We start from the raw sequence: 20041 nt of genomic DNA on the forward strand, positions 1-20041 counted from the left end.
AGGCACATTCAGGGTGATGCTATTAAGAAGCGAGAAAATTAGCTAATTCTGTAGCAGATAGACACACACCAGGAAAAGAAAAAATACCCTGAAGTTGAAATTCCCAGAACTGAAATTCTGTGTATATGCAGAAGCAAAGAGAGGCTTCTTTTACACAATTTATTTTTCACTGTAGAAGACAGAGAATTTGTAATACAATTTTCTAACTATTTTTATTGGAATTACTCCTCCCCTCCCCTTGGTAAAGCTGTCTAGGAGAGCTCAGTAAATAATTGGCATTGAAATATTTAACAAACATTATAGAAGAGAACAGTTGAACAAAGTCTCTGCAGTTCCTAGCTGTTGGATTTAATCTCAAACCTGTCTAATATCCCATCCATACTGACAGGGCCGGCTCTAGGGTTTTGGCCGCCCCAAGCAGCCAAAAAAAAAAAAAAAAAAAAGCCGCAATCGCGATCTGCGGCGGCAATTCGGCGGGAGGTCCTTCACTCCGAGCAGGAGTGAGGGACCGTCCGCCAAATTGCCGCCGAATAGCTGGACCTGCCGCCCCTCTCCGGAGCGGCCACCCTAAGCACCTGCTTGCCAGGCTGGTGCCTGGAGCAAGCCCTGCATACTGATACTCCACTAAAAATTCCAGCTGAATGGCTTCCCAGTGAGACTATTTCTAAATTAGTAATAGATTAATAGTAAAGTCACTTACAACCAAAACTAATAGGAAAATATTTCTAACACACACTCACAAGTTGTAGCTTTAAAGTTAAATTTCCTAGCTTGCCTCACAGTCTCATAAGAAGTAACATGAAGTTGTTTTTTATTTAATTGCAGTTTAGGGGTCAGGGATACCTGGGGGCAAATTCTGCTCTCAGTTGTAGCTATGTAAATACAGAGTAACTATTGACAATTGGAATTACTCCAGATTTACATTGATATAACTGTATGAAATTCCTACCTGTGGAGAGGACCAGCTCAAAACCTGTGCATCATTTAAGGCCTGCTCGACACACAGTTTTTGTACAGGTTGAACTATTTTGGGTAGGGGTGTGCTTTTTTTTTTTAAACCAATATAGTTACACTGTACAATCCCCTAGCATACACGCAGTTATATAGATACCATATAATGGCATAGATTATTGTCCTTCCCACATGGAAATAGCTATGCTGATGAGACACCTAACTGCACCCACACCAAGGGACTGTACTGGTGTAACCATACATAGCTAAGTGGTACAAGTTATAGAATCATAGAAGTGTAGGACTGGAAGGGACCTCAATTGGCAGGACTAAGTAATAACTAGACAATGACAGAGATTCCACAACTTCCCTAGACAATTTGTTCCAGTTCTTAACTACCCTGACAGCTGAGAAGTTTTTCCTAATGTCCAACCTAAACCTCCCTTGCTGCAATTTAAGCCCATTGCTTCTTGTCCTGTCCTTATGTTTAGATAAGCTTTTAATTATACCTAAACCCTCAAAAAAGGGCTTACGCCTCACATTAGTGGTGCAGAGGGTGTATGCTGGATCTCTGCCCAGGAATGAATTACACTCACTGAAAGCAGCATCTGGCCAAAAGATTAACTGGTTGTAGCAACTCAGCCACCTTCCAAATATCGGCAACTATTGGTGTGATCATTCTCAACAGGGAGACCAAAGCCTTGGTGAATGAATTACTTCCTCCACTGGAGAGGGCACTAATGCAATAATGTTAACATGCAAAGGAAGGAAAGCACTGCTGCTGATTGGGCTGTAAATGTTCCATGGATAAACAGAGGACTCAGTCCTCAGAGCTGTCAACCTGGCCCTCCTTTTGATCCTATGACCTGCACCTCTGACCCTCTTTATTCATTTTTTGTTCCCCATGCTTGATTAAATTCTGGGTTCTGTGGCCCACCCTAGTCTGAGGGGGCTGACCTTTTGGTGTTCTGGTGCCTGGCCTCCCAGGATTTAAATATACTGCACCAAATCCCCTCCAAAGGTGTCAAAATTAAAAAAAAAAAACAGTATTAGATATGTTGAATAACCATGATCATGCTGTCACCCTGCCTCTGTTCAGACATTTAATACTCATGGGGATACCAGCAGGGATTATCTCTGTCATGATCCTGGCATTCCCTGGTACAGGAGGGGGGAAGAAAAGATGTTCCTTGCACAAGCACACAGATGCACAAGAATCTGGCCTTTAGTCACAGAATTCCAGGAGCCGGGGCTTTACGAAAACCACCAAAAGATCGAGAGACTTAGAATAAAATCCTGAAAGAATCTCAGCTTTCATTTTCATTTCATGCTTATGGACAAAAGTCTGAAATATCAATGCTAAAGGCTCAAAAACCAAAAGACAAATTAAAAATCCCTCAACATTATTTTATAAAATCTCATGATTATTAAGACAATCTCATGATATTTTGGGGCAACCAACTCCCAATTTTGAACTATTGAGGCTGGTAATACTGCATTTAAGTTGGCTCTATTTTGCCTGTGGAAAAATGGACAGGTACCTGTTGTAATATATTATAACTCTTCTTGGGTGCTGGAAAAAAATACTTGGCCTGTATTCTCACACATCCAGGATGGGTAAGGAATGGTGTCCCTAGCCTCTGTTTGTCAGAGAATGGAAATAGATGGCAGGAGAGAGATCACTTGATCATTGCCTGTTAGTCCACTCCCTCTGGTGCACCTGGCATTGGCCACTGTCGGTAGACAGGATACTGGGCTAGATGGACCTTTGGTCTGACCCGGTATGGCCGTTCTTATGTTCCTATGTAACTTCTACATCCCTTTTGTTTATTACCCCTTACATAATGCCCAGCAGGACTATGTTTAACTACCGGGGAAAATCAAGTCAACAATATGTTTTATTTTAATTCAAAACATAGGGAGCCCCCTATTGGTTTCATAGCATGGGACTGCGCATTCAAAGCAAAAACAAAGAGACATAACTGAGGTTTTCTTGTTTTAAAAAAAAAAAACCCTCTTTGTTAGTAATTCTCCTTGCAGCTGTATCAGCATCTCATAGCATTGCATTAACCCCTTCATTACAATAATTTGCTGCAACCTCTACACTGCTCGGAACACAGCAGTATTAATATATAGAGACATACATATCTCAGAACTGGAAGGGACCCTGAAAGATCATCGAGTCCAGCAGCCCCCTGCCTTCACTAGCAGGACCAAGTACTGATTTTTGCCCCAGATCCCTAAGTGACCCCCTCACAACCCTGGGTTTAGGAGGCCAATGCTCAAACCACTGAGCTATCCCTCCCCCTGGTATTCTTTTAAATACTAACTGTCCATGGGAACCTGTAGATAGGGCAGCAGTGGAGGTGTAATTTGCCACACATTCTTAGAATATTAAGCATTATTTATATTTATTAAGAATAATTTTACTGAAACAGTAAAACTTTTAAAGCCTTATCCTTTAGTCCTTTCCCAGCAGTTTCAATAGAAGTTTTGACTGAGTAAGTATAGCAAGAATACGACAGTGGCATTGGTTATTTCAGTTTGCATTCAAGTCACATGTGAAAGAGTCTTAGCATTAGAGAAAGGCAGGGAGAAAAGATGGACAGCGGGGACAACACTAAGGTTCTAATAGAGAATAACAAAATGCTAAGACATGCACACATGAGAAAGAAAGAGGCAATCATCCCAAAAGCAAGGAGGAGAATAACCAGAGGATTGATTCAAATTCAACCTAAGTCAAAGTTTAAAAGAGTACTAGGCCTAAAATAGGACAGCTTTCTCCTGAAAAATTCAATAAAAGACCTATTTTTGTATTTAAAGTTTCATGCAAAAATTCAGAGTTTGACTTTCATATTTTGACTTTTGAAGCCACAATTCTCTTGGAATGGGCTATATTTCCTCCATCAGATAGATTGAATGCTCTTTGGAGCAGGGATTGAATTTTTGTTGTGTGCGTATTGCTGTAGCATTTAGGAGCTCAGTCATTGACCAGGACCACATTGTGATAGGTATACAAATAATAAAGAAATATTCACACACACACACACAAAAAAAAAGGGCTCATTTTCAAATATGTAATGAAATGCACAAAATTGTACATTGTTTTAAACTCTTGAAGCAGTGAGGACATTTATCAATTTTGCACGCTGTGGGGCCCTGCTATTTCTGCTCTCACCCATGCTATTATACAGTACACAGTATTAGTAGCACTCAATTTATCTTGGGATAATGATCCATTTTAACAAGGTCATTCATGTACTTTACATATTCTTCCTCTTTGCTGCCTTTTTTATCACCATGTGGCACTAACTTTAGAAAAGGAGTAGTAGTAAATATTTCAACAGTCAGAATTTCCCTTCTCTTCAGCAAACAAGAGGTTAAAGAGTTATCGGAAAGTTACTTTATCAAGTAAGGGTGAGTACCAAAATGTAATTGATTTGGACTGCCAAGAGAGAAATGGCCAAAAAAGATTAAAACCAAAGCACACAAAAACAACCTCAAGGCATTATGAGTAACAATCTACTCAAAGGAGAATAAATACAGAGCAGCTAAATCCACTGCTGACTTTGGGGCCATTTGGAAAAGTATTACACAATGATTTTGTACTAGTTTTACAAACAGTTAATGTCTGCCAAATCTATACTGTGTGTTAGAGAGAGAGAGAGAAAAAAAATGAGAAAATGCTATTGTATGAGTGGGGTACAAAGCAAGTATGGGATGGTTGCCAATAAAATCTTTACTCCCCAGCCCAAAATCATGTATTCTCTATAGACCAGAATTTTAAACATATGCAGGTGCCTAAAAATGCAGATGGCACTTCTGAAAATCTATGCCTATCTGCATCTTTAGGCACCTAAATACCTTTAAAAATCTGGCCCATATATCCCACATACAGTATTTTAGAAATGTTTTTGAATTGTTTCTTGATTTTTTTCCTCTCTCTCTCTTATAGATCCAGGCTACCTTAGTACCAAGAGTCCAATTATAAGGGTCTTAGACAAAGAAAAATAATTCATATGCGAAACCTCTAAAACTGACCCTTCGATAGCTTTTTCCATACACTCTAATATCATGATTTTTAGTGAGCGATATCAGACATTTACCAGGGCTAGAACAAAAGCTTTCTATCATTAATAATGAGGGATTCCATGCTTTCTAATTATATACAGCTTTGCTTTTTAAATTTTAGCTTTGAAGGAACTACTGTTGTGAACTACTGGACCTTAAACCTATCATGAGTCCATGACTGAATATTTCCCATCCTGGGGTTGGGACTGTGATTTTGAGGGAGACTCTCCAGTTTGGGGAGAAAAGAAAGCATTTATTTGACAGGCTTTTATTAATTATTAGGGCAGCAAAAGGCTCACAAGAGGTCCTACACATTTGCAGGTAGAGATTTAAGATGGGCTTAAGTGAGGCATAAGGCCTTGTACAAAAACCCTGCATTGGTCAGTGTGATTAATAATAGGAAACTCTTGATATGTTTGTCAATCCATGCAATTGTTATCTTCAATACTATAGGCACAGCCATGAGTCAAAAACACTTTAAAAAAAATACACACACACACTGAACAGCAGGCATATATGGGGGGGGGGGGGGGGGCGGGGGAAGGATACAGGATAAAAGCACAGAGAAACCAAATTCAAATAATCAAAAAATACATTCCTTTTAGCAATGCCCCCAAACTGATCCCAGCCAGCAGAGTTTAGTTCTCTTATTGTTCTAGAAAAACAGCAGACTTTATCCCTTTCCCTTAGGCATCAAGTCAGAGAAGGAGCTGCTTACTACAGGTCATAAGGCCCTTACCTCAGAGCAACCACAGTTATGGTCAGAAAAACAAGCCTATCAACCTAGCTCAGGCTAGCAACCTGGAGCCTAACAAGCCTGCAATATTTAGCAACCAAGACTGCTGTCCACCCCCCCCACAGGTTCCTTTTCCAGTTTATAGGGCAGAGGAGGGCAAGGCACTCCTTGATTATGGCCCCACCACAGAAGTTAGTGATCAGCCAGCATCCTGCATAACAACTGGGAACAGGAAACATTCTGGCAAAAGGGTGCCATGGAGCTCATGGTAAAGTTAACACATATCAAACTGCTTAACTAAGAACATCATTGGGATGTCACTTATTTGAAAGTCTATGCAGAATAGATGGGAGACTGACTTTTAAAATCTCATCTCAAAGTTAGTAACTAGAGCTGGTTAAAAATGGTAAGCATTTTCTGTGAAAGAAATTTAAATTAAAGGAAAATTTTCAGTTTCTTTCAAAGGTTTCCATGGAATTTATCTGTTTGTTTTTGAAAAAAAAAAAAAACTATTTTTTTCCATTTTTCTATTGAGAAAAATTGAAAATTTTGAGCAAAATGATTTTTTGTTATAAAAAGAGGCCACTTTTAATTTTAAAAAAATAATGAAAATTTTGACCAAAACATTGGCCCATTAGGCTTTGGCTGCATTAGAGCAGTGAACCATTTTAAGTGCATCCACACTGTACAAGTTTAGTGATTTGTCTCACAACAATTTAAATTCCTTCTGGATACCTATCTCGGTGCATTCTGAGAGATTTCACAAGGGCAGCCGAAGGAGGAGTAATTGAACCATTTCAGTTTGTTTGTACCCATACTGGCACAAAACTGGTTTGGATTGAACTGGTTAACCGTGCCTTGTTATTAAGCCTGTTGAGAGGTTTAGACCAGTTATAAGCTCTTTCCAACCACACATATAAGCCCCCCAAGTCTTTTACGGCTATCCCATTATTATTATTAAAGTTTAGTGCCTAAATACCTTTGAGGATTTTGGGCTTATTGTTTTAGGAATAAGAGATGTTTGCTAATTGGCTAGTATTATAATAAACATAACATGATTTAAAAAAAAAAGTTTATATGATTAAAATCCAAATTTTATTTGCCAAAAGCCACTGCCTGTATTAGATGCCAGAAAATAATAGGCAACAACTCATGAACTTCAAATTTTCTTAATCAGAAAAATATACCATGATGAAGCTTTGCCTTTGGAATTTGTACCAGTATCTCTATTTTGTTGCAATCTTAACTCCTCTGCTGCCTTTCTGAGTGAAAAAAAAAACCCATGAAAATCTCATTCAGCTGCTCTGTAAATTAAATTTACCATTCAGTCTAAAACAAATGGAGTATAAACCCAGAAGCCAATCTGCAAACTGTTTTGCAGCAAGAACATCTGAGCCTACTATAGATCTAAACATTAAAAAGACTATTCCATGAGAAAGATGATTCATCCCTTTTATAAACTCCATTTTGTTCTTAGATCTCTAATACTGGCATAGTGGCTGCCAAATCCAAGCTCTTGATAAGATCTGAATAGCTTCCAAACTTGAAACGTAATCAACTTATGAGTTAGAAAGGAGGGATGGATTTGAGCAGCAGAGTTCAGCTCTAGATTTTGAAACCCACAAAGTTTGGGGATATTCAAATCTGGAGTGTTGATTTAACTCATTATAGACAGAGGGGGCCAGGTGTGAAAATCAGGTCCTGGTTCAGATTTTCTTTCACACAAATAGGGTGACCAGATGTCCTGATTTTATAGGGACAGTCCTGATTTTTCACACTTGCTGTCTGGTCACCCTACACACAAAGAACATGCATATTGAGATCTAGTGTTTTGGTTTGGGTCCATCACCCATTTCTATTAGAAACCCCAATAAGTCTGTACACATGATTGGAAAAATACTTAGATGTGATAGCTGCACTGCCAATCCCAAGAATTCAAAACTCACAAGTCAGGCCCCCAAAATCATGGGACTGGCTAAAAAAAATATGTAATTCTTTAAAAATAATATATTCGGGGTTCTTTCTATTTGCCTTCTGGCTTTTGTGTTGTTCGGGCAGGGAAGTCACATTTTTCAAACTTTGCTCTGCAACTGACATGGTTTTTTAAAAAAAACGAAAGCAGAGATTCTCATGTAATAATGACTCCAGGAGTTGAGGTTTTAAGAAAAATAGCAACTATCATGAGGTTTGTGATAAAATCATGAGAGTAAGCAATGCTGTGATAAACTGTTGCTTCAGTCTTAAGAGGAGTCTCATTCTGTTCCCTCTATTACTTTATATGAAGATATCCTGTGTTACCATTACCCTCCAGGTCTCCGAAGATATTCTTGTCCGGTTTTTTTCTTGTTATATCCTGAAGTGTTCCCAGCTGAGAGCCATGTCTTTGTTTTTGTCTCATATTGCACTGAGCACCCTGGCAGTGCTTAATAAGTAATAAACTGGTGGGCACCTTGTATGAGATAAAGAAACCCCCAGTTATTACCAGGCTAAGTCTTCCAAACTCATATCACTTGTGACATAAACAACAGAATCTAGGGCTCCAAAGGAAAGAGATTAGTATATTAATGACACCTGATCGATGGCAAATAGTGATGTATTTACTACATTCAAGCAGTTCATCTGCTGCTGAAATTGCTGCTGTAAGGGATTTTGTTCCTTTGGAACCTCAGTTTAAGTTATTGATTTTTCCATTTCCTGTCACTATCCTCTCTGTGCTCTGCAGAAAAGTAAACAAAAAACAAAACAGAACAAAAATCAGTTCCTCAAAACTTGTGATTTTTGATCGTTATCAGGCCATCCTAACCATTTGTGGCATTCCATTTAGCTTAGGAAGCTTATTAAAATGGGCCAATGAGCCAAAATGGTGTATTCATTCCTTGAATAGATTTAGTAGCGTAGGTACTGGAACAAGGGGTGCTGCTGCACCTACTGGCTTGAAGTGATTTCTATTATATACCAGGTTAACAGTTTGGTTCAATGGCTCTCAGAACCCCCACTATACAAATTGTTCTAGCACCTCTGGTGTTTCTAAGTCTACTGATCCTGGTAAGTTTATGCTTTAAAATAAGACCAAAGATTAGACAAATTTACTGATATGAAAACATCCTCTCCAGAAGGGGTTCTCCAAACTCATGACAGCTCCCTCTATTTTTCTTGCTTTAAAATCCCCCCTCCCATAGAACTGTGTCTCTCTCTCAGTCATCCCCTTGCAGCTGAAAAAGACTGATGGGTCTTCCTTCAGACCTTATCAAAGCCTCGCCTTAATTTATCAAAAATGTTCAGCTTTGCAAAGAGATTAGATATTCCTTTCCACTCTCTAGGGCTTATCAGTCTCACTGCCTCTGCATCAATCCCAGCCCCTGCTGGGACAGGGAGCAAGAAACTTAGACCAGGAACAAAAACCAGGGCAATCCAGAACATACCTATTGTGCTGACTTAATATCCTTTCACCTTGGTATTCATTCATCCCTTACTTCATTCTATGAACTATTATAGCCATAAACTGGTACCTGTGGGAACAATTTTACTGAGCTAATTTATTAGACTTCTGTATATATGTAGCAAACACCTAGCAAGCATCCACTCCATTACAGAACAATAGGTAATTAAAATATAAAACAGTTTTGCAAAATACCACTCAACCCAAGTGAATGAGATTACCTTTCCCTAGCGCTACGGTGAAGGTGGGACTGTAGGTTTTATACCTGGGCTGGTACATTTTTGTTTTCATTAAACAATTTTACAAGGCTGATGTGTATTTTAATGAAAATGCACTATTTTTTATAATACCTATAGGTACCAATCATGGATCAGGTCTCATTTTAGACACTGTACACACATAAACATATATCAAAAAGACAGACTTTACCCTAACAAGTTTATAGTCTCCACATATTGTAACCTGAGTGGCTAGCCAAAGTTCAGGACCATAGGAATTTTCCAGTGAGAAGGAAAAAATAGGGGATATTCAGGTATTTTTTTATATATAATCTTGTGTATTTACAAGAAATACATGAATTCCTGTTTCTTTAAACAGTGGAGGAATCAAGAGAAAAAAAAGGAGCAGTTTCATAGCTTACAGCCTCAAGCCTCTTTAGCCCACAGCAGGCCCAAAAGCTCTCTCTCTTTTTCCAGTCAGAGGGTACTGCTTGGCTTTCTTGCCTACACTCATCTTCAGCAAAAGGTCCCTCAGTCCAAACTCCTAGGTGAGTTTAGCAGCCCCTTTTGTCATAGTTTGGGGGGCTTCTCATTAACTCATCCTGACAGTTTCGTTAATTGAAAGGTAGTGTTCACACACAGTCTCAAAATGATTTGTGATGGATATAGTCACCAGTACCTCTCAGCATAATAATATGTAGCACTGAATACTTAAAAAACGGATCAACCCACATAACTAAAAGCAAATAACAAAACAGACATAGGAAAATATATGGCCTTGGGGACAGACGAAAGCTTGAACTGTAGCATAGAAGTATGTGTGACAATGCATGCTTACAGTAATAGCATTATTCATCCTTTAAGGGTTGTTACATCCACACTGTTTATAGAAACAATGCTTGATCTGGAAAGTAAAATTGTTTATCAGCTAGAAGAAATTGTGAGGAACCACTAGCTTTTGCAAGGCTTCTTAGCGTGTGGAAAATGTTGGGACAGCTTCTCAGCTGGGGTAAATCTGCAAAGTTCTAATGAAGTCAATTGGACTGTGCCAATCTAAATCAGCTGAGTAAGTGGCCCAACTACATTTCAGTGTTACAGTATATTTCTTCTCCTCAAGTTTTTACACTGTGACACTCAATGTGGTATCTGAATGCTTTCCAACAGTGCATGGAAGCAACATGACTGGCTTCGGTCATGGGGAGTGTAGGCAGCTTTTGCCTTCTGTTGGGGTGATGAACCGACATTATTAAGATGTTCATTTTTTCTGTAAAGCAGCAACATTCCCATTGATGGGATCAGTCTGCCAAGCAGAGTTCTCCCCCTCCCCCTAATATTTCACCCACTCCTCTAATCTGTGTAGTTTTTCCTTGCTGTCACTCTTCCTTCAGTTTGTTTTGATGTCTAAGATCAGGTTCTTATTAAGCATAATTGTTACTAATCTGTTTTGCTATTGAGTGGTGTGTTAATCATTAGCAGCTGGGTGGCAGCCACAACTTGCAGAGGATAAAAGGATATTTTGTCCTCTGTTCCTAATTTACTTCTTTTCAGATTAATTCATGCAGGACTTTGGGGCTGGATGCCCTTCTTGTAAACCAAGTTGTGTTTCTCTGTTTCCCTTCTCACAATCTCTGCCCTCTTAATGCCAGAGCTGCCTATTCCCAAGTCCCCGCCAAAGGGAACACTCTTCCTGTGGCTCTGCCTTCTTGACTCTCTGGGCTGAATTCAGCCAGGACCAGAGATAGAGAGGAAGCCGCCTGTCCTTTCCTGTTCCAGGGGATCCCAGGTAGTGATTTGGCCCCCATGCTGGCTAGAGCTTCCCTAAATTTGCACTCAGGTTGCCATGGCACTTATGAGCCTCATTGCAACTGCAGAGTGAGGGAACACCTCAGCCACACCTTCTCCCACCCCCAATAAGTTCCCAGTGTGAGAGTCTTCTGCAGGGGCAGTATGTAGGCTCTGATGCCACCGTGCTTGATATATTCTCTGGTCCCCTTTCTGGCTACTTTGTCCCAACATAGCTGGAGTAAGTGGACATGTGCAGGGGTGACTTCCTCCTCTGTCTTATTTCAGATCTCTAAAGATGTAACTTTTCTCCTTTGCATACATCTCTTAGCAGTGGGAGAGACTAGTTAATGTTTAAGGCCCCAATCCTGCAAGGTCACTGGCACCTGTGCTTAGTCTTGACTGCAAGATTAAGCCCTAACTCTGATATTATATGAAATTGTATTGAATTAAACTTGATTAGCACATAGTGGATAATTATTTTATGCACCAACATTAGTGAGTCAGCAGGTTCTTTAGTGGGTTTATTAGCTCATCACATTTATTTGAATTGATATCATTTATCAAGATCTTGACTGGTTCCATTTACTGACCTGCATTTTTTTACTCTATGTTTGCAGTATGATAGGAAAACATGACTAAGTATAAGATGCCAATAACTCAACCATGTTTTGTCAGCAGCACTGGGATGGCAGAGCAGTAATTCACTAAGTTGTTCTATTTTGCCATCTGGGTGGATTTCATTTAAGATGAACAAGTAATTAGGAAAAAATACAATTATATTTAGCTTATTTTCCAAAGAACAGAAATATTGCACAAAGAATATGATAGTGTTCTTCAGCCCAGAACTCCCATATCAAGTAATAGCTACTAGTACACCCCACTGGTCCTGGCAGCTAACATGTGGAGCTGCTTTTTTCTACTTAAAAAGAACAGGAGTACTTGTGGCACCTTAGAGACTAACAAATGTATTAGAGCATAAGCTTTCGTGGACTACAGCCCACTTCTTCAGATGCATAGTCCACGAAAGCTTATGTTCTAATAAATTTGTTAGTCTCTAAGGTGCCACAAGTACTCCTGTTCTTTTTGCGGATACAGACTAACATGGCTGCTACTCTGAAACTTTTTCTACTTAATAACTTGTGAAAGTGTATTGCAGTCATTTTCTATTGTTAATCAACCTAAAAGCATCCACATCATTTTTTCCCCTCGGGAACGTATGTTTGTGCAACCTGGAAGGCATTTGACCACTTAATACAATTTCATTTGATCAGAGCAACCCATCTACAGCAGTTGCATGGATGTCATGCCCCTCCGTGTGGTTAAAAGTGGTACCACAGTAACATTCATTGTTTTTTATTAGCTTAACTTTCATTGGAGGAAGATGGAAAAAGCAGGCCCGGAGTTGCCCCTGCCTTCTCACAGATGATGCCTACTCCTCTCTTCCAAGCCATGTGTAGGGTAGAAAGGCCTAAACGCTGATTCTAGATGTCCAAGATTAATTATTTTGGTAGTACCAGCTTTGCAAACCCCATCTGATATCTAAAACTCACGCTGTGTTCTTTTGGTCAATGAATCATCATCCAATATAAAACTTCCACCAAATTCTCTTCCTTCTGTACTTTCACTCTAAACAAGAAATATTGCTTCTCTCCAGCCTTGTTACTTACCTAAGCTGACACGTGAGGAAATTGGCAGAGTTACTTTCCACTTTATTGAAATTATTAGTGTTCTAAAGGGGAGGAAGCTGTTGGAGACATCTGGCAAATACAGGGCTAGTTTGCGAACTGTAGATCTTGCAAGGGACATCATGCCCTGTATGGCTGCTTGCTTTGCTTGTGTTTAAGCCAAATCCCTTGTGCTCTTATTTTGCTCCAAACTTGGGGGGAGTGGAGTCAGAGTAAGTGTTATAACAGGAAGAGCCATGCAGCACTGAAGGAATATGAGTAGTGTTCTCACCATCTGGGTTATGAAGGAAGGCACACTTTTAAAGATTCCTTCTTAAAAGTTATTTCCTTCAATGAGAGTGCCCTTTAAAACACATGAATCCCAAGAGCGTCATGTCTACGAGATCTTCCTCCTCTAAACAATTATTCCTGCATAGTAATCAGATCTTCATTCTAGCTATCCTTTTGCTTAGTCTGTGCCAGAAAGAATAGAGCATACTATTGATATACATGCAAGCAAAACAGACTTGCTGCCGCTCAGAAACCCTGACATTTGTGTTTATTATATTTGTGTTATTGCCAACCATAAGAGTTAAAAAGCTGAGATTCCCAGGTAATCACAAGGTTCCAAGAGCTGTGCCTTAAAGATAAACACGAAATATTCCAAGACTCATGATAAAATCACTAGAGCTGGCAACACTTTTTTGTGGTTTGTTATTATCTTCGACTACCCGCCTTCTCCATGATTCAGACAGGCAGTTGATTTTTTGAAAAATGTATTTATCAACAATTGTTAATTTTAGGTATTTCTATAGTACCAATTGCCTTGGCATTTAATACTGGTGACAATAAAGCTGATACCATCAAAACCTACATTTATATATTTATTGTCATCCCAAAGGATTCAAAAACATTTTACAAATGATGAACAAGTGCTTTGCTCAACACTGAAATATAGCTTTTTAACAGTGCATGCCAATGTTACCTTACCTAACATTTTAGGGAAGGACATAAAGAATACTCTTGAAACTGCTGGAACAATATTAAGTATTGATCCAAGTTGGAATTTGGTTAAGATATTAATTAATGTGCCTAACTGTAGATAGATGCCATCGGAATTTTAATGTCCACATGTGATCTGGACTTTTATGCCTCATTCAAAAGATAGCACCTACAGAAGAATAGTGACCCCCACTCTATAACTGACAAAGTGTCTTTCCAACCTTACTAATCCACTGCCATTACTTCCAGCACCTACCTTGTTTTGTTGGAGATCTCTCCTTCATCCTCTCCTGACCCTGCTCAACTTGTGAGATCAGAGAGAATCCCATTACAGTGTGATAGAGCTGTAGGACATTGTTATAAACTGAATTCTTTTCCCCTCTGTATCAGTTTACTATGTTGGATAAAAAATATAGAAGGAACAAAGTCATTTCTCTCAAATGACTGCTTTTCTATAATTTTTCTGTATGTTTTTACATTTACGCACCGTTAAAATATACTATTATTTTCTGTATTTTTTTTCATTAGTGATCTCTTTTGTTACAAAAGTAATAATCTGTTTTTCTTTTATTTTTTTAAGTAATTCATATCACCCTTTTTCTGGTCCATTAAGGCCCCTTTGTATCAAATAAGCAGTACAAATTGGCCTTAATCAGCTGCTGCCAGATAGTAGAAAATTCCCATTTTGGCAGGTGGAAATTCAGCTCCATCATTTCCTGCAGCAGCCTTCTCCCCACCTCTGGTATAACAGAAAAGAGGTGATACAGGGAACAAGTTGGGGAAGCCACAATTCTATTAGCTAGGATATTATATTTACAGGTGATTTAAACCCTCAAGTTTTAGGGCATAAAACAACCACTTGCTGCCAGGAATTAGGAATACATTTCCCCGATAGCTAGGTTATTTCGTAATCGCCTGAGATTGTGTGTTAAACCCTCCCTTTGAAGCACCTGGAACTGGGGGCTATCAGAGATAGAATACTGAACTACTCAAATACTGGGCTGATCTGGTATAACAATTCTTATGTTCCCATCAATTTCTCCCAACTTGATTCATCTTTCTTTGGTTGACTGCATAATAAAAAACCTCCTGGAGTTTTCACCATGCCCATTGCAAGATCAATTTCCTATTTTAGATGTTCAAATATATCACATTTTGGCAGGAAAATCTGCTGCAATTTAATGTTCTTGAGACCAAACAATTTTTTAGCTTCAGTGAAATAGAACAGAACTGTAAACTACTGCACATGGGGTCAACCTAGAGAAGCCAAAACAAAGAAGAAACACAGGATTTAACCTTCTGCGAGATCCTATCATTTGTGAAACTAGTTGCACCAAACCCCACTGTGCAGGCTGTTTTTTCATGATCCAGCCTATCATGCCTTAATCAGTCAAATGGAAGCCAAGAGAAAATCATCAGTGCTAGTTAGTTTCCATTGGCAAGCTGTTGTATGGATAATGTACAAGAAAACACTAATTGTAGAATCATAGACATGTAGGACTGGAAGAGACCTCAATAGGTCATCTAGTCAGGTCCCCTGCACTCAGAGCAGGGCTAAGTAATAACTAGATCATTCCTGACAGGTATTTGTCTAACCTGTTCCTAAAAACCTCCAATGACAGAGATTCCACAACCTCCCTAGGCAGTTTATTCCAGTGCTTAACTACCCTGACAGTTAGGAAGTTTTTCCTAATGTCCAACCTAATCCTCTCTTGCTGCAATTTAAACCCATTGTTTCTTGTCCTATCCTCAGAGGTTAAGGATAAAAAATTTTCACCTACCTTTTTGTAACAATTTTTTTTGATGTACTTGAAAAATGTTAGTGTCCCCAGAGATGGATTATGGGTTTGTGGGGCCCTGGACCAGAGCAAGTAGGGGCCCCTCCCAACCCTTCCACCTGCAGTCACCCCCATCCCATCCCCTACATCCCCGGCACTCCTGCTTGCGCAGTGTTCCTGTCAGGGAGCAAGGTTGGGGTGCAGGGGCTTGCTCTGCCCCACCCGCCTGGCACTCCTGCTGGGGAGCAGGGTCGGGGCATGGGTGTTTCACCCACTCCTCGGCAGGAGCGCTGGGTGGGCAGAGTGGGCCATGTCCCTATGCCCTGACCCTGCTCCCCGGCAGGAGCGCTGGGCAAGTGAGAAGAGCCGGGTGGGACACCAGGGGTGCCCATTTTTCTAGGGTCCCCCAATCCGCCACTGCATGTCCCTCCTGTCTTCTCTGCTCTAGCCTAAACAAACCCATTTTTTCAGTCTTTCCTCACAGGTCATGTGTTATAGACCTTTAAAAATTTGTGTTGCTCTTCCCTGGGCTTTCCCCAATTTGTCCACATCTTTCCTGAAAAGTGGCATCCAGAGCAGGACACAATACTCCAGTCGAGGCCTTAGCAACACAGAGTAGAAGAAATACTTTTTTTCTTTCTTACAACATTCCTGTTGACATCCCAGAATGATGTTTGCTTCCCCCCCCCCCATAGTATTACACGGTTGACTCACATTTAGCTTGTAATCCATTATAACCCCCAGATCTGTTTCTGCAGTACTCCTTCCTAGGCAGCCATTTCCCATTTTGTTGTGTGCAACTGATTGTTCCTTCCTAAGTGGAGTACTTTGAATTTGTCCTTATTGAATTTCATCCTATTTACTTCAGACCATTTCTCCAGATCATTTAGAATTTTAATCCTATCTTCCAAAGCACTTGCAACCCCTCCCAACTTGGTATTGCCCACAAACTTTGTAAGTGTACTCTCTATGCCATTATCTAAATCACTGATGAAGATACTGAACAGAACGAGACCTAGAATTGATCCCTGCAGGACCCCACTCAATATACCCTTCCACTTTGTTTAGGAGGTCATGCAGGACAGTATCAAAAGCCTTACTAATATCAAGATATACCAGATCTACCACTTCCCCCTGTCCTAAATATAAAGGGAAGGATAACAACCTTTATGTATGCAGTAACATAAAATCGCTCCTGGCCACAGGTACAGAATCACTTACCTGTAAGGGGTTAATCATTCAATTAACCTAGTTAGCACCTGACCAGAAGAACCAATAGGGAAAGAAGATACTTTAAAATCTGGGGTGGGGTGGGGGGAGAAATAGGGCTCCAAGTGGCCCCTCCCTGTATGTTTGTTTAAATCACTTGGTGGTGGCAGCAATATTGTCCAAGAACAAGGAAAGGAATTTGTGTCTTGGGGAAGTTTTTAACCTAAGCTGGTGAAATATAAGCTTAGGGGGTCTTTCATGCAAGTCCCCACATCTGTACCCCAGAGTTCAGAGTGGGGAGGGAACCCTGACATGGTGGCAGCACAGTGGGATCATTTTGAACCAGAAGTACAGACCTTAGGATTTTAAAAGGACACTTTTAAAGAGCAGCTGCAGCTTTTTTCCTCTGCCTGGGAGCAGAGTAGTTAAGTTTCTGCAAGAAAATTCACAAGCTAAAACAAAAGAATCTAACGCATTTCCTTGCTATTACTTACAATTTCTGTAATTTTAGATGTATCATTTCAGGATCTTGTTAGGAGCTGGTTTACCTGCTTGGTCTCTCTCCACCCCCATTTGAAAGCATCTTCCTTCCCCATTGGTCCTTCTGGTCAGGTGCCAACTTGGTTACTTGAACTGATTAACCCCTTACAGGTAAGTGATTCTGTACCTCTGGCCAGGCGGGATTTTATGTTACTGCATACATAAAGGTTGTTACCCTTCCCTTTATATTTATGACACACACCCCTATCCACAAGGCTTGTTATCCTGTCAAGCCTGAAACATCAGCAAAAACTAATTCTATTTCTTACAAAAGTTGTAATTGTGCAGGTACCCACTATATATAATCTATACAGTTTCTCCATACTAAGTTATGGACACCAGACAAGAAAGAGAAACTGACTTAAATGCAAGTTTAACTTTATACACCAAAAATTACTCTGGCTCAAATAGGAATACCTCAACTGTTGCAATGAAGTTACACTGTTACAGAAGAACCCAGGCCCAAAGCACTTGAAATTTATAAAATACAGCTTTCATTTAAGCATCTATATTTTTATAAAGCAGCTGACAGTCCAAATTGTGCCCTACAACCTCCCATTTTAGTAACAAAATATCAAAGGTCAGAGCTTCAAAAAACATGTTTTGGCCCAAAATAGGTGAAAATAGCATACAATACAGTGCTCCGTTATAGATTTCCTGTGGAAATGTTCAACTGTCCACTAAGGGCAACTTTCAGTCTCCTTTGCCAATGGGAGTGGTAACATGAATGCTTAGCATAGTCCAGGACATGGCTCAATATCATTAGCAAATTTAGTGGAAAAATCTTGTACAGGATCTTTGCCTCATTTTCACGTTTTATTTTCAATAATGTCCATTAGATTTAGCATCTGAAATACTGGAGCTTCAGCACATTACCAAACATAGTATATTTGCCAATACCCCATTCTAGATTTGAAAGCTAGAACAAAAATACAGAACCTCAAGGACAAAATAAAAATTTTTAAAAAAATGAACATATTTGGGTTCAGGTTGCAAAATTTCAAATACTGTAAATCTCATACAGAGGCAGACTTGCCTACTTAAATCATGTGAAAAGGACAGCATATGAAGTGACCCTACTTGTATCCCAAGTTAATATGAAAATTCAGCAGCCATATAAGTGGAATATCAAAAAGTGCAAAGTTTGGATCTAACTGATTAAGGCATTCATTTGGAATAAGTGAAGTACTGTATTCTAATGTACAACTCATACCACTAGGTGGAGGTATTCATACAGTTTAAGGAAAGTTTAATTTTCCTGACCATTTATTAAGGGACAAGCAATATCAACATTGGGGGGGGGGGAGAATCAAAGAAAATAAATAGAATTAATTTGCCTCTGCAACAGTTTATCACTTTAGGACAAAAGGTACTATATACAGGCAGAATAGAATATTATGGGGTGATAGCACCACTGTAGTTTAGGCTGAGATGAGTGGATTTAAATGATGTAAAGAAGACATGGTTATGCAGATAGTCTTGAATTATCAGGAAATGTTCTACCTAATTTTCTTATGTTTGCAAACATTCAAATAATACTATCAACTGGCAGCTCTAAAACATAACTCAGTTAAGCCCTTTTAACATATACACGCTGCCATCATTACAAGACTTGAAAATTTCATCATGCTTTTAAATTTAGCAAGAGTGTGGGCCTCTAACACACACTAGTTCTGAAACATTAGCAAAAACTAATCTTATTTCTTACAAATCACAAGAGTGTATATGTAAAAAATCTGGCAAAAGTTGTAATTGTGCAGGTACCCACTAAGATAATGTGTGATATTGGCCTCATTGACAATTCAGGATCAGTTCAGGTCCTTAGTCTAACAGACCCTAGAAATGCCATGGACAGAGCATGATCTCAGCCCTATAAACATAGAATAACTTTGCTATTCTACAGCACCATCCTCCAGTCACCTGAAAAACCTGCAATGAGACTTCAAAAAAGATTCCAGCCTACTCTACTAGGCCAAATAATATTGCAGTAAAAAGGTCCAGGAAGACTGATAGATTTGAGAGGGGAAATAGGAAGGTCACTAGAGGTCAAACTCCAACAACTGAAAGATTCAGCATATGGCATTTTACAAAAAATCATGATTTCATGAAGTTGTTTACACTTTAGATATCTTATATTTAAAGTATGTGCACATCAGATAAAACAATAATGTAGCCGTACTCCCCTACTTTGTAGAAGCCACAACACATGCAAAACAAAGTCAGAGGTACTAGGGCTTCTCCTGCTAGAACAATTAAGGGGTGAAAGTGGTGACAAGAAACCATTTGGGGGGGGGAGGAGGGTAAACATGGCAGGAAGGGCAGGCAGCTAGAGCCAACTTGCAAACTAACTAATACATAAAGCTACTTGAACTTTAAAAGCAAAAATCTATGTTGTAGAACCTAGTAAGTGGGTGAGTTTAAACCTGGCAGCATTAGCCAAGTGTTCATTTAGGCAGTGGTCCCCAAACTTATGTTGTGTCCCCACTTAGCCATAATGTAACCTGTCCACACCCCACCACCCCAGGGAGCCAGAGCTGCAGCGGAGGCCACAGCCATGAGAAGGGCCAGGGCTAGGTTGTGGTGAGGGGGCTGAGGCTAAACCAGGGCCACAGCTGGGGCTGGAGCCAGAGTGGCTGGGGCCCTGCCCT

At 39.7% G+C, this 20041-nt stretch overlaps 1 protein-coding gene across 4 annotated transcripts in view; it reads right to left on the bottom strand.

Annotated features, from left to right (window-relative positions):
- Positions 1–5896, bottom strand: part of ADGRD1 (adhesion G protein-coupled receptor D1) — a 259870-nt gene extending 253974 nt beyond the window's left edge. For 2 of the 4 annotated variants that reach the window (XM_065568585.1, XM_065568582.1), the window contains exon 1: positions 5762–5896. The gene's annotated coding sequence lies outside the window, so the exon portion shown is untranslated. The remainder of the gene's footprint in view (positions 1–5761) is intronic. The other 2 variants (XM_065568584.1, XM_065568583.1) reach the window with 2 other exon arrangements.
- Between the last annotated feature and the right edge of the window lie 14145 nt (positions 5897–20041).

Source organism: Chrysemys picta, chromosome 15, assembly GCF_011386835.1.
Source record: "Chrysemys picta bellii isolate R12L10 chromosome 15, ASM1138683v2, whole genome shotgun sequence".
Classification (NCBI taxonomy): Eukaryota; Metazoa; Chordata; order Testudines; family Emydidae; genus Chrysemys; species Chrysemys picta.